The sequence below is a fragment of the Geospiza fortis genome, unplaced genomic scaffold, assembly GCF_000277835.1.
Source record: "Geospiza fortis unplaced genomic scaffold, GeoFor_1.0 scaffold58, whole genome shotgun sequence".
Lineage (NCBI taxonomy): Eukaryota > Metazoa > Chordata > Aves > Passeriformes > Thraupidae > Geospiza > Geospiza fortis.
In genome coordinates, this window is record NW_005054359.1 from 4192519 (window position 1) to 4206881 (window position 14363).

The following is a 14363-nucleotide window of genomic DNA, read 5'->3' on the forward strand; positions in this document are numbered from 1 at the left end:
TTATTATTAAATATAAGAATAATGTTGAATTTTAGAAATTACAACTCCAAGAAGAAAAGAAAAAAATCCTTGTTTGTTTGTTTGTTTTGCACTGTTCATTTATATTGAGCTGAAGGGCTGTGTTTCATCTTCCGAATCATCTGCCATTTGCCACTGTCAAAGGCTGAGGCTTATTATCAATAATTTGCAGCTAAGTCAGCATTCAGTTCAAAAGTAGAGGGAAAAAAACAAATCTGTTTATATTTGCCTTTAAAGTTTTAAGCTCAAGTTCTAAACAAATTTTGTTTGTCAGGTTTTTCATTTGTGCAACCAATGGATTTAACTGGCAAAAAAAACCTCAGACTGGAGTTTGGCTAGGGTACTGAAACAAGCATTTTGTAACTTCTCATAATTATCATTTCCACTACAATCTCTTTATATGTTTGGGTGTTCAGTGTTATTTTCTTGCACATTTCATATCTTTAATATGTTTCTCCAGGGTTTTAATCAAAGAAAGTGTTTTGATTAATTTTTTCTAGATGAATCTAGTGTGTCTTTAGTGGATGCTTGCATGAGAGCTTTTGATACTTCACCCTCATAATTGATCTGGTGTTTGCAAGCCACAGAAAGTGCCTCAAAGGAAAATATTATAGAGGAACAGTCTTGAACACTGTCTTAATTTGTCTGTTTATTATGAGGTTTAGAACATCTGTTTTCCTTTCAGCTGCTTTTTTCAAATATTTTGAAGTTTCACAACAGCCCTGTTGATCAGAGTGCGCTTGGGCCAACAAGTGGGAAATGAGCACAAAGCAGGAGAGAGACAGAATATAAATGGGAAACATGGCGACATGAAAGGTGATTGTAGAAGAAAAATGAGAGGAAAATAAGAGTGTAGAGATCCATTTTTCCAATATCTCTGTTTTAATGGCCCTCAATAAACTTTTTACATAATAAGAATGTAAAATGGTGGGAAAAATACCAAGTGTTTATTATGTGTCTGGTACAGTTTGATCTGCCTCACAGACAGATCATCCAGATGTCATGAAAAATAAAAGAAGTCTGGCAGAAATGGAATGTTATATTACTCTGCTTTGTGATGTCTTGAAGTTTTCTGATACTTCTCTTCTTCCAATGATTTTTCATTCTAAAAATTTGTGTATGTTCAAGTACAGAAGTTCCTGTGTGTATTGCAACAGTTACCCCCCAAAATAATTTTGCCTTTTTACTGATTATAAGTAGAAAAGAAAGATCATAGTAAGCAAAGCTTCATAATGTCCTTCCAATATTAAAAATAAAGAGTATTTAATTTGTATTTTTGAGAGAGTGATAATTTGAAGTACCTACTCAATGCTACCAAATTAGTAATATTTAAGTAAAATTTTAAAACAAAGGCAAATATGTTTGAGTGCACAATTAAATGTAAAAGTTAAGTCTGTATATTTAGATTTTGCTTGTGTTGTATGCTGGTTTTCGGGCAATATTTTCATTTTCCAACTTTCTAGCTAAACAAGCCATAGGTGCCTCTGCTAAGTGATGCTGTAAGGGATCAGTAGCTAGGAAACAGGTACACCTGCAGATTTGTACAACAGTTTCCCTAGAAAGGTATATATGGTTCATCTGTGGTTCAACTTAGAAGGTCAAGCAAGAGATAACAGAAGTGAGTTATTGATAAATCTGAGCAATTGGTGGATAAAATGGTATGGGAAATCTGGGAAAGACATCAATATCTGTGTTTGCCTGGATCACAGACTATTTTAGATGCTGTTTTTTAAAGTTATAAAATTTAAAGGTGTCTTTTTAAGTACGAAATATAATTTCTTCCTGATTCAGGGAAAAGATAAATCAGGCAGTCTTAGCAGGTCAAACATGATCTGAAATTCTTAGTAAAAAAGATGACAATTATATGAGATGAATTTATTTCCTAAAATACAAAATAACCATTTCTTTCCTTTAACGAAGACTGTATATTTAAATATTACCTGTACTGTGATATTATTTTTCCTCTGTTTTGTCATTGTTCATGTGCTAAATCTGCTAACAGACTTCTGTAACAAAAACTCCATCAAAACTTGAATTACCTCAGAGGAAAAAAGTGAAATTGAGTTTTTCCCTTTCAAATTTGCTCATGATGGTGTAGTGAGATCTACACCATTTTCTGATGGAAATAGCAAACTGTGTTGATCCAATTTCATTTTCATTGCCACACACAACTGCTGCCGTCTCAAAATGTTTACTACTAATTTTTTTTTTTTTGCATGCAATCCAAGCTGGAGAGAAAAAACAGGGATATTTTCATGTAAACTTGCACTGAAAATATTTACTTAAGGGATAGAATTAGTGTCCCTTTTGACAGACACTCTATTGTTGAAACTATAACTCTGAAGAAACATTTGATAAGTAATGCAAAGTGGTAGCATGTCTACAATTTTCTTCGCAGTCTTGTAAACGTAGTACCGTCTCCTAACATAGGAAAAGATTAAATGGGAAGAGCAAAATCATCTATACAATAAAGATTTTGAAATTATCAGGCAATTGATGAAAAAAAAAGAAAATTTTGTATTTTTATTAGGCACTAGAATGGACTTTATACTAGTACACCTTATGTAGTTCACTGAGAGCACATACTAGTCTAGTAATGTTTTAGAAGTGACAGTATTTTCTCACTAGTTTATAAATTATCCTTTTTCACAAAAGCAAAACCTTAATTCCTCCTTAAAAAGAACTTTTGAGACAAGTCACAGTGCTAATGGATGTTTAAAGCACAAACACATTACTGTACTATCATGTTTGATGATATTTTATTATCACCTTTTATTATGTAGTTTTATTCCCAAGAATAGAAGCACTTGAGGGAAGGTGCTCTGGTGGCAAACAGTGTAGCATATTGATGCCCTCTTGGAAGATAATTTCGAAATGTGGACTTAGAGGTAGGGGGAAAAGTAAATATTTTTCATAGTAAAAATATATGTTAATAGTTACCTATTAATATAGACAATAAAAATAAGAAAACAGACAATAAATTTCCTCAGAAAGACAGTAGGTTTGGTAAAAACCAGACAATGTGTTTGGCTACACTCAATCTGTACTCATGATCTGGTACAGTGGTACCCTACACTATAGAAAGGTCTTCAAGGTGACCAGGCTTCTTGAGGAAGAGTCTGGCTGACCCTGAAAGGAGGATTAGCACAAGCAAGGTATATGTCTCTCACCCTCTGTTAAACAAGACAGACTATAAAACTATGAGAAAAGAAAGCATATATCCTCCATCAAAAATAGAAATCTTGAATAGCAATCATGAATTCTTTCAATTAATAGCCCATTTGGAAAATTCAGTGTTAGTATATTTAGAAAGACAAACAAAACTCCAACAGCTTCCATGTATAATGTCAACTGACGTCATATGCAGTTTACATATGATGACAAAAGAAAGTATTCAAATTTCTCTGATACTTCCACCAGCATGAAGCAGGCATGTGAAAACACATTTTCCAGATGTAGAGTTCCTGTGAGTGCTTTATCATTAATTCCAGGCAAAATCAACCAGATCAGTTTAAATAGTTTGCACAGATATTTGGAGAACTTGGATGAACTGCCTTGTCATCAGGGTAGAAGGGGTGCTAGCTTCTGTGTCATGCTGGTAGTGTACAATGAAGAAAGACAATGAAAGAAAACCAAGATGGTATCTTCAGATATCACTAAATTGAAGGCCTAATATATACCAAATCTAGCAGTATATGAAATCAAGTTTCTGCAACACTCTGGCCCACAGCTAGGCCTTGCCATTTGTCTGATTTTATTAAAAACCTCTTAGCTTACAGTAAGAAATTAGTTGCTGACAATAACATATACATCAGCCACGAAAACAAATCAGAAAAAATGAGTTCTATTGGTTAGGATGTTCTACTTTATTACTCTTTTAACAATAATTCATTTAATGTCTCTGTCTCCATTTCCCACATAGAAAATAAGGATTGCATCAACATTCTCTGAACTTCTGAAGTGTCTGTGTGAAAAAGGCCCTTAAATCATAGGTCACAGATTAATTTAGTTTGGAAAAGACCTTTAAGATCTCTGAGTCCAACTGTTACTCCAGCTCTGCCACATCCATAAGTAATTTCTACATATCCATTAAATACTTCCAGGAATGGTGACTGCCCCGCTTCTCTGGACAACCAATTCTAATGCCTTCCAGTGAAAACATTTTTCTGAGTATCTGACCTAAATCTCCTCTAGTGCAAAGTGAGGTCATTTCCTCTTGTCCTATGGCTCATTACTTGGGAGAATAGATCAACTCCCACATCGCTACAACCTCTTTTCAGGCAGTTATAGAGAGTGATAAAATCTCACCTGACATTCCTTTTCTCCAGGCCTCTGCTCCCTCAGGTTCTCCTCATGGGATTTGTGCTCCAGACCCTTCACCAGCTCCATTGCCTTTTTCTGGACAGGCTGCAGCACCTCAATGTCCTTCTTGCTATGAGGGGCCCAGAGCTGGACACAGGATTTGAGGCACAGCCTCACCAGTGCAGAGAACAAGGGGAAAACCACTACCATGGTCCTGCTGGCCACACTATTGCTGATGCAGGAGAGGATGCCCTTGGCCTTTTTGGCCACTTGGGCACACTGACTCATGTTCAGTCAGCTGTTAACAAGCACCTCCAGGTCCCTTTCCACCAGGCAGCTTTCCAGCTACTCTTTCTCAAGCCTTTAGCATTGCATGGGGTTGCTGTTACACAATTGCAGAACTATTATGCCTAGGCAAAGCAAGGTATGTGTTTCTCTTAGGATCAAAGGCAGAGTAGAACTCTGAAGCTAATTTTTTGGATCTTTGTTTTGTTTTCATAGTGTGTTATTGAACTTCTCACACTACCATGTACAGGCACCCCAGGGGACATGTAAGGAAATATGAAATGTTTGATAATGATCTGTATATCTTTGGAAAGACTGTGTGCCCATTACAATTCTGATGACTCCCTTGAAAATGTTATCTACATTGTTTCTCTTTGGAGAAGTGCATAAGCAACTGCCTATATTATCAGTCTGTGAGAAATCATATCTCTCTTCGCTGCCTTATCCAGGCTGACATTCTTATCCTTCAAAACGTAAAGGGTACAGCGTGATAACAGGATGTGAGGTGATGAAATGTACTCTGCTTCTGGGAAGGGCTTTCTGCCAGCATGGCTAAGGCATGATGTAATTCATCAAGCAATAATTTGAGTGTGGCTATCACTTTATTCTTAAGTCATAAATTGAGCCGAATAAATGGCTGTCTCCTGTGAAAGTTCTTTCCATTGTTCTGAATTGAGTAGAACATTGTGAAATGCTTTGATTTAATCAAAAAATCCTAGGTAGCAGCTCCAAAGAATGCAAATTTTCTTGGAAAGATCAATGTTTGTTTTATCTACTTGTTCTGTACTTGTTCTGTACTTAAAATTTATTATTTAGATCATAGTTATAATCTTCTTTTTTTGATGATGAAATATAGTGGATTGAGTCATTTGGACAAACTACTGAGATACCAAAGGAGAGACTTTAAAAACATGCTAAACATGCTAATTAGGGTGGGGATTTTTTTGTTTGTTTTATGATTTTGTTTTTGGTGGGGGTTTTTTGGTGGTTTTATTTTGGTTGTTTGTTTGTTTATTTTTTGTGTTTTGGGTAGGAAACAAAATGCTACTCTCTTTTGCAGCTTGTAAAAATACCCAGGAGATGCAGAAACCTGAAGTTGTTGTAGAGGTCACAAGCCAAGTTTAAAGTTGGAATTTTATTTGGCTAGTCCTGCTTAGATAATTTCAACTCAGTACAAAGGAGACCTGGAATGCCAAAGTATTATTAAAATGCATTAATTTCTATATTTGAGCATCTAATGCTGGAAAGTACTAATGATATTTTTCAATTTCATTTATTTTTTGTTGGTTTAAATCCCTATTCAATTCTTCGTTCTATTATCTTCTGTCCTAACAAAACTTACATACATATAAATATGACCATTAGCTCTTCTGATTAATTAGTCTGTACAAGTACCTAATTACTAACAAATTAAAAGAAAGATACAAGGCCATGGAAACAACAAGCAAAACCACAAAACAACCTCTGTATTTATCAGCATAGTGATATTCTCACTGGCCTTTCTTCAACCCTTTAAGTATGGGTGGGCTTTGGATAAAGAAACATTTTCCTGTCACATTTTGCATTACATGCTTTTGTAAAGTACTGAAGTGACTAGTTGGGTCTTCTAGTCTGACACAGATGGTAATGACATTCTTTCCTGTGCTTTAGAACTACAATAAGGTATACCTCTGTCATGGGGTGACTGTATGGCCTGATACCCCCAGCTGTCTGTTCTGCTTTACTGCCAGATACTGAGTTCTGTGCCTTTAAGATTGGTTCTGAGAGTGAAGGGGGAAAGACACAGCGCTCTGTTTGTCTGTAGAAGCTTCATTTGACCCTCCTGGAACTCCATTCTCATGGACTGTGCTGTCTGCAGTATGGACAGTGGGAGAGAGCTCTCCTTTGCTTTTAGTTAATTTTTTCTAATTAGCTGAGGCCAGAAGTTTCTTTTTTGGAACTGTTCAGCTATTGTTCAGTCTGGGAACATCAGGACTATGGCCTGGGCCACCCGCCAAGCTGCTCTGTGGCTGGGACACTGGACCAGTGTCCCACTGATCCCACTGGACTGGGATCTCTCAGCTCCAGAGAGACTGAGAGGGAGCTGAACCAAGACACACCCACGAAAAGGACTCTTGCTCTCTGAGCTACAGAAGGACTTTCTGAATTTGCCACCTTTTCAGAACAACAAGAGATTTCATTGTTTACTATTCATTGTTTCATGTTTGTGAGTACTTTGGTTGTTAAATAAACAGTTTTTTCTGCTATTCTCCAAGGACATTATCTCCTGAACTGGTTGGAGGAGGGGCTGCTGAATTCTGCCCTTTAGGAAAACATCCCTTTCGGAAGTTCCCTGCCAAATTTGTTCCAAACCAGGGAAATTTGGCGCCCAATGTGAGGCACATGAAAGTGGAAAAAACCTGTACCAATTGTGTTTTGTTCTTACTTACTCCGTTTTGGGATTAAGTGCTCAGTACCCACCATGTTGTCTGAGTTTATAATGTCTCTCTGGGTGGAGTCCTTGATGTTTCTCTGGCCCCTAGGTCTATTTGAGGTGTTAATACCTTTCTGGTTCCTAGGCTTATTTTCCTATCCACAGATAGCTCCAGTATTGTCCCTAACACATAGCTTTTACAGTAGAGGGGCACGGATACAAGTTGCTATGATGCTGGGCTCAGTGATAATGGTTTATAGGGAGTTTAGAAAGGTAAACTTTGGGGAAAGGACAGAGATTATCACCCAGGGGTGGGGTTTATTAGAAACAACATGGTATGTTGTTTCTCTGTCCTAATCTCCCAAACTGGTTGGGGGAAGGTTTGGTAAATTCTGCCCTTTAGGGAAACCTGGCTTTGGAAAGTTCCTTTCCAAATTTGTCCCAAACCAGGACAACCTCAAGTCTGATTTAGAAAAATTTAGAAATGTGTTGTATTACTTACAAGGAAGAGTACATCCTTGCGAAAAAATGTTTTTATTATATGTTTAGCATTATTTTCCCTCTTTCTTATCAGGAATTACAGAAAATATATTTAATTTACAGTACATATATTACATAATTGATTAGGAGAGACAAAAGCAAATGATATTACATAATCTACAAGAAATGGACAGGGATAATAAAAGCAAATGTCCCTCCCCTGAAAAACTAATATACACTGAGTATCTTAGATTTCTTTGCAGAATTATTTTCAGTCTATACAGATTAACATGATAACTTCTGGTTCTTTACACTTGTCCCCTTATACCAGAAGAATTGCTTCCACAGGCCTAGTTTATTCCACCTCTATATTTTTGCTCAAGGTATCTTTCTTTGTAAATTAACATAACAGAAGTCTTCATATGACATAAAACAAGTTTGGAAAGTAGCTAATTTCTTATTGTCAGCTTCAGAAATAAAAGGTAAGCATAGAAGAATGAATCCCATTGCCACTTACAATGAGTTATTTTTGTGAATCCATAGTAGCATCTGTGCACTCTCATTCAGAGTCACCTTTATTTTCTTTATACAGCACACTGATCTCATTCTACAGCTCACATATGGTAAGTAGGTAGGTAAGAAAATACATGACACTCAACAATAGCATGGAAAAATAGTTACAACAGAATGAATTTCTATGTAATTTAGCAAGGAAAAGGATTTTAGCTTCTTAACAATAAGAAGCTTTAAAAGTAGGAATGTTTTCAATGGAAAAATATTTTGAATACTTTTACTGAAATTATCTCCAAATTTTGCAAAAATATAAACTACCAATTTTCTGAATACCAATATTTTATATCAACCTAGCTGATATGTCAGAAGCATTTTTACTAGTTTGATTATACATTCTGAATATGCTGTTCTCAAATTTTTTTTTCCACAATCCTCTCAAATGTGAATAATTTCAATTGACACATATTCTTTTTAGGACCATCACGGTCTGCCTTATTCCTACAGTATACAGTATACTTTTGTTGGGCTACATGGCACTTTACTGTTGCATAGATACCATCTAATTTAGTGTTACTACTACCACTATGGTGTGGCAAGAGGACTTTTTTTTTCCCTGAGAGCTGTCTAGCAAGGATCTATTAGGTGAAAAGGCTTTGGTATGTCCTGAGAAATGGTAACTAACAACTAAATCTCTGAATCTCTTAAGATGCTATTTTTTGCTCAGAGCTATGAGACTACAGTGCCTGTTTTTCTCTATTTTAAGCATTGATACCCCAGAAAATACAGCAGTGTCCTATATTTTCTTTGCATCCTCTAACTATTGTTTCAGGGCAGAGTAACCAGTAGATCTGTGGTAGTTGTTTGGTCTTTGAGGCATCGTACATAGGTAATGGGCCTGATTTTTCTATGAATTTCCTTGCACTGATGAGGACCACTGTGTCCAAAACTGGAAAGGTCTCCAGAGGTATCACTCTTCTCTGTGACAGTGACCAGTGGCAGAAACCATAGGGATGCCCTGAAGTTGTGTCAGGGGAAGTTTAGGTTGGATATGAGAGGAAGGTTTTTCATCCAGAGGGTGTATGGACATTGGAAGATGCTCCCCAGGGAAGGGGTCACAGCACCAAGCCTGACAGAGCTCAAGGAGAATTTTGACAACGCTCCCAGGAACATGGTATGATTCTTGGGGTGTCCTGTGCAGGGCCAGGAGCGGACTTCAGTGATGCCTGTGGGTGCCTTCCAACCCAGCACATTCTATGATTCTAAGAGCTTTTTGCATTTGTTATCAATGTCTTAAAAATTCATTTTCACTAAAACATAATCAAGATCCAAGTTTAGTTTTTTCTTTCTTTCTTTCTGGACAGATCAGAACATTTACATGAAAGAAATGTAGGTTTTAAATCTAAAAGTGAAGTTTTTGTATATTTGTGATATTATATTCTGATTTGAATTTCTTAAAGTCTATAACACCACTTTGCATTCAATGGCATGCAGACTTCTGCAGACTCAGTTACAAAAAATAACTGCAGTCTGAATTGGTAATGGGACATTCAATCAGCCTAAACCAAATTCTTTCTACACAGAATATATTATAAGGTAGAAAAGAATTCCAAAGTCTAATTTCAGCTACAGGTTTTTGCTTTGAAGCTGTTTTGAACTATTCTTATTGCAACCATTTCTATGCTGGGTTGTGTAGTTAATAAAGATAACTAGAACTGCCTAACATTTTTACGGAATTTATTAATACAGAGGGGAAAAACAAACTAAATTTGACTTCTTGATTTAAGAGGTCACTTTAAGCTAATCATATCAATGTTCGAGGTCTATTTTTTTAGTACTAATAATACTCTGTAGATTAGCAATTATAGTAAGACATATTTCTCAGGTTACTGAGCAAGACTGTTTTTTATATGAAAAGAACAACACGTAGATTCATTATCTGCTAGAAATTGTTCTATAAAATTCTGCAATATAACAGTCTTTTATCTGAGGCAAGATACAATTTAATTACTCAGAGGTCTCTTAAACATGCAGGAAAACTTTACCTATCCCAGATATTTAGTGTAACATTTATGCATTGATATTTCAGTCGAAAAATCAGGCGCATCATTCTTAGTTACATTTTTTAATCTAAAATGCCTACCTGTATTCAGCTTTGAGACCTTGTAGAGAAAAGCATTCATCTATTGCACTGTAAATTTATTTTCACAGTAAGCAACGAAATAATGATGGCATGTGAGCAACATAAGCAATTTTAAACATAGTAATTTTACTTTCAAAGTTTTGGGGTTTATTTATTCACTGTATGTTGCAGTTTCCTCTATTTTCTTTTGCTTCTAAAAATTTATAAATTTAGGATACGCTAGTATTATCTCTCAAGCTGAAAATATATGGTAGGGCAGTCTGGTGTTTGCATCAATAACAGCTAGCTAACTGGTTCTTCTCTTTCTCTGAATATGAAAGGTCCGTTCCATTTTCAAACTGGGGAGAAGTGATCCTGTGTCTATGTCTAAACTGAACAGAGTCTAATACAGCAAGTTATCACCATTCTACCACATTTACCTTTCTTTTCATTGCAAATGTATGAACCTCTCACCTCCCTCTGTAGAGGATTGTATGGAATATATGTTGCATGCCAGAACACATGACTTGCTTACTCTAACAAATATTTTTCATACCATTTTCATAAAGAAACTGAAAATAAAAATAGATAAATATTAATGGATGGTCATTCTTGATATTTAAAACCATTTTTTTTGAGAGAAAAGTGTTCTTCTGTGAATTCTGAAAGCAAAAATAAGAATGCTGAAAATATAAGTGTGTGCTGAGGGATTAGATTAGTTTCTTTTGAAATTATATACAGTTATAGATGGAATGCATGATAAAAGAAACAGAAGGTCCTCCAGAATTTTATTAATGAAAAATTACACTATTTACACTAGAAAATGAGCTAGAAATAAAGGAATTACATGTGAGAAAGAAAACAAAACAAAAACAACAACAACAAAAAACAAACAAAAAAAAACCCACCAAAAAAAACCCAAACAAACAAAAAAACCCCAAACCCTGAAGGTTTCATCTATGTGAATGACATGTTTTTTTTACATTTTTGTTCAAATTTGTAGAGTTTTGCAAATCTAAAAATCTACCAGTACTGAGTGGAAGTTCTTAATTCCCCAAAATTAATGTATTTATTCAGTAATAAGTTGTACTCTAAGTCAAAAAGCAAACATTAGGTGCATTTAAGGAAGTTTTTGCACTATCGTGCTATTTTTTCTTTTTGTTTGTATCAGCTTATATACCATTGCTTTAAACATAAGGGTGAACTTCCTTCCTTCAGTCACGTGAAAATAATTCTTGTTTGTGTATTTCTGTTATTGTGTGCTAATCCCTCTCAGTTATATAAGACCTACGCAGTCACACATTGGCACAGTCACACGTTGGCAATTTCAGGGGCTGGATTTGTGCTCCCATTGCTTTTCTTTTCATTTTTCATCACCCATCTGGCAGGAGCACTTAGCATCTTCCTTCTCTTGGCGTTAGGAGCAACCCACACTCCTCTCCTCTGTGCAATGGGGAAAGAGGTGCAAGGGAGGAGCTGTCAAGACACTGCAGAAATGCAGATGTACAGCCAGTCTCTGGGAGGACAATACCAGCCACTGATCTGTCCTCTAAGCAGTAATAACATTTTGTCTTTTCCAAGTTATGAGCAGCTAGTAAGTAAACAGGTATTCCTCTTCTTTCAGGGAAAAGACAGCAGACCAAATGGTAATGAATCTCTGGGGTGTTTTTTGAGCAGTGCAAGACTAATCTGGGCCCTATTAATCAGTTTGATTCTTCCTTGTAATCTGAATGCATTCATTACTGCAGAACACTTTAGTACCTAGATAGCCTGATTTGTCTGGTTTGGGGAATGTTAATACAAGAGACTGCTGAGGCTGCACTGGAACTCAGAATTCCTAGCAACTCCAATTGCACGCTTAATTCAGTTAAGCACAAGTACCTTTATTTATCAAAGAAGCTGTAGGATGCAGGGGGACGAAAACAAGAAGATGACGTATGAATGCTGTCTTTAAGAAATTACTGCTTTTTGTTTCTGCTGCAGAGGAAGTAGTGCAGACACTCAGTTAAAAAAAATACAATTACTGTTTATAAAAGGGCTGAATGACCAGTGTTGAGAAAAGGCGTCATTTAAACTTTATTTCTTGTTTCTGTTCAGTATATTAGCTACCCACTGAAAGTACATTTTATGTAGAAAATTTGATTGTGCCCCTTAAAAACTGTCCCACATTTTCCCAGTTTCTAAGATGTTTAACTGAATGTAGATAAAGTTAACACAGACATTTCTAGCTTGTGAAGGCTTTGTTTTGCAGGCTGTGATAGTCTCTTGGTATGGAAACCAAACTAAATATATCTCTATTACTATTAACTGATCTTACACTCTGAATTTTTGAATGCCTTGCAACACAAAAAGGTTTTATGAGAGTTTTATGAGGGTAGGGACCACATTCTTGTAAACATTTTAAGTCCACAGAGTGTGGAGGAGAGAAAGTTGGAGCAAATTTTGTATTCATATTTCAAATTATGACTCCAAGTTTCTTCTCATCCATGTATCAGACAGTGTCAAAATCGATTCTGTCATATGAAATACAGGTATTAATGTGAGTATTAGATAAAGATTTCTATATATATATACAAGTATGTGTGTACTGGAAATTAAAATCAAGACTCTTGTAAGTAATTTCAAGGTTTTACTTGTGTATGTAATCAAGAACAGGTATTAACTCCTACTCAAGATTTAATAATTTTGTAAGGCTTGATATAAAAGCTAATCTACTTGTTAGCATTGTATTTCTTTTTTTTTTTTAGCAAGACCAGTAATAGTTAATTTCTATTCAGAAAGAAACCACTCTTATTTTATTACAGTATTTGAGATATAGAAATTGATATTACTGGAAGGTAGAGAATAGTCAAATTATTTACTCAGTTCTATGTTGAGAAGCAAGTTAGATGAAGAAAATATTTAATAGGATCTTTCTCATGCTTCGGTATCTATACCCAAGTCATGAAGATCTTATATGTTTGATGGCCAACAGAAAGCTGACTCTTCAATAACTTTCTCTCAGGGCACAGTTGGAAATGTCTTATGCTCACAAGTTTACAAGAAAATTCTGGCTACTGTGGATGATTTAGGAGTACCCGGCCAAGTCAAATGATAAAAATACTATGAAATGGCAAAATGAAATATAAACTAAAACAAACCTCAAATATTACTTCCATAATTTCTTAAGCCAGAATTTAAGTCTTTATGAAGTTAATGTGTATCTTGAGTGGATCAGTGCTCTCACAAAAAAGGTTACATAATAATACCTGTCCTGTGTTATGCTTCAGTAAGATCAGTTCTCACTAAAGTGCCCCTCTCACAGCCTGGGAAGGTAAAGATGAACTCATTTCATATTACTGATTTGAAAACCAGGACTTCTGCATCCTGCTATTAGCCATTAAAAACAAGGTAGCTATTCACTCGAATTCCTACTTGTGTTAGTTTTATCCTGGTTAAATGTCTACACTAAGACTTAAACAACAAGCTTATATTAGAAATTTTCATTGTCTTCCAAATATTCACATGCTCACTTATTTCAGGAAGACCCCCACAGTAAAAAAAGAAAACAAAAACCAAAACCCAAACAAGCATAAAAAGAAAAACCAACCCAAAACCAAACAGAACAACAAAAAACACCAAAACCCCAAACCACCCCCCCAGAAGAATTTAGATCTAGAAAAAGACTTTTTTTTCAATGTGTATGATAGTATTCAGAAGTGTAGCTGAAGAAACAAATTAGATTCTCTCTCCTATTTCATCCTGTTCAATATGCAATAGAAGAGTATAGAAAAGTATATTAATGTTTCTATACTATTTCACAAGCCTGACAGCTATTATTTGAGGCTTTCTGTGAACATGGAAAGATATTGAACATGGCATTAACTTACAACTGTGCCCAAAAGATGACTCAGATATAGGGGATAAAATTACTGGTGCTGTAAAAGTCTCAATAGAAAACTTAAATTCTTGCACATGAGATCTGATATGCCCCTAGAGGAAAAAAAATCTCAAACATAAAATGCAAATGCATGGAAAAGGAATGACTGGGTTTTTTTTTTTATCTATGAAAAAAGTAACATACATATTTCTCCAAACCCCTTTGTCTTAGATCACTTCTCTTATATACTCCAGGGTAATTTATCACTGTAGCCAAGGACTCTGAAAACATATAATGTAATTTTAGACAAAATTACCATTGCAATCACATGTGTTTTTATTGGGCTTTTCTAATTGTATAATGACTTTAAAAAT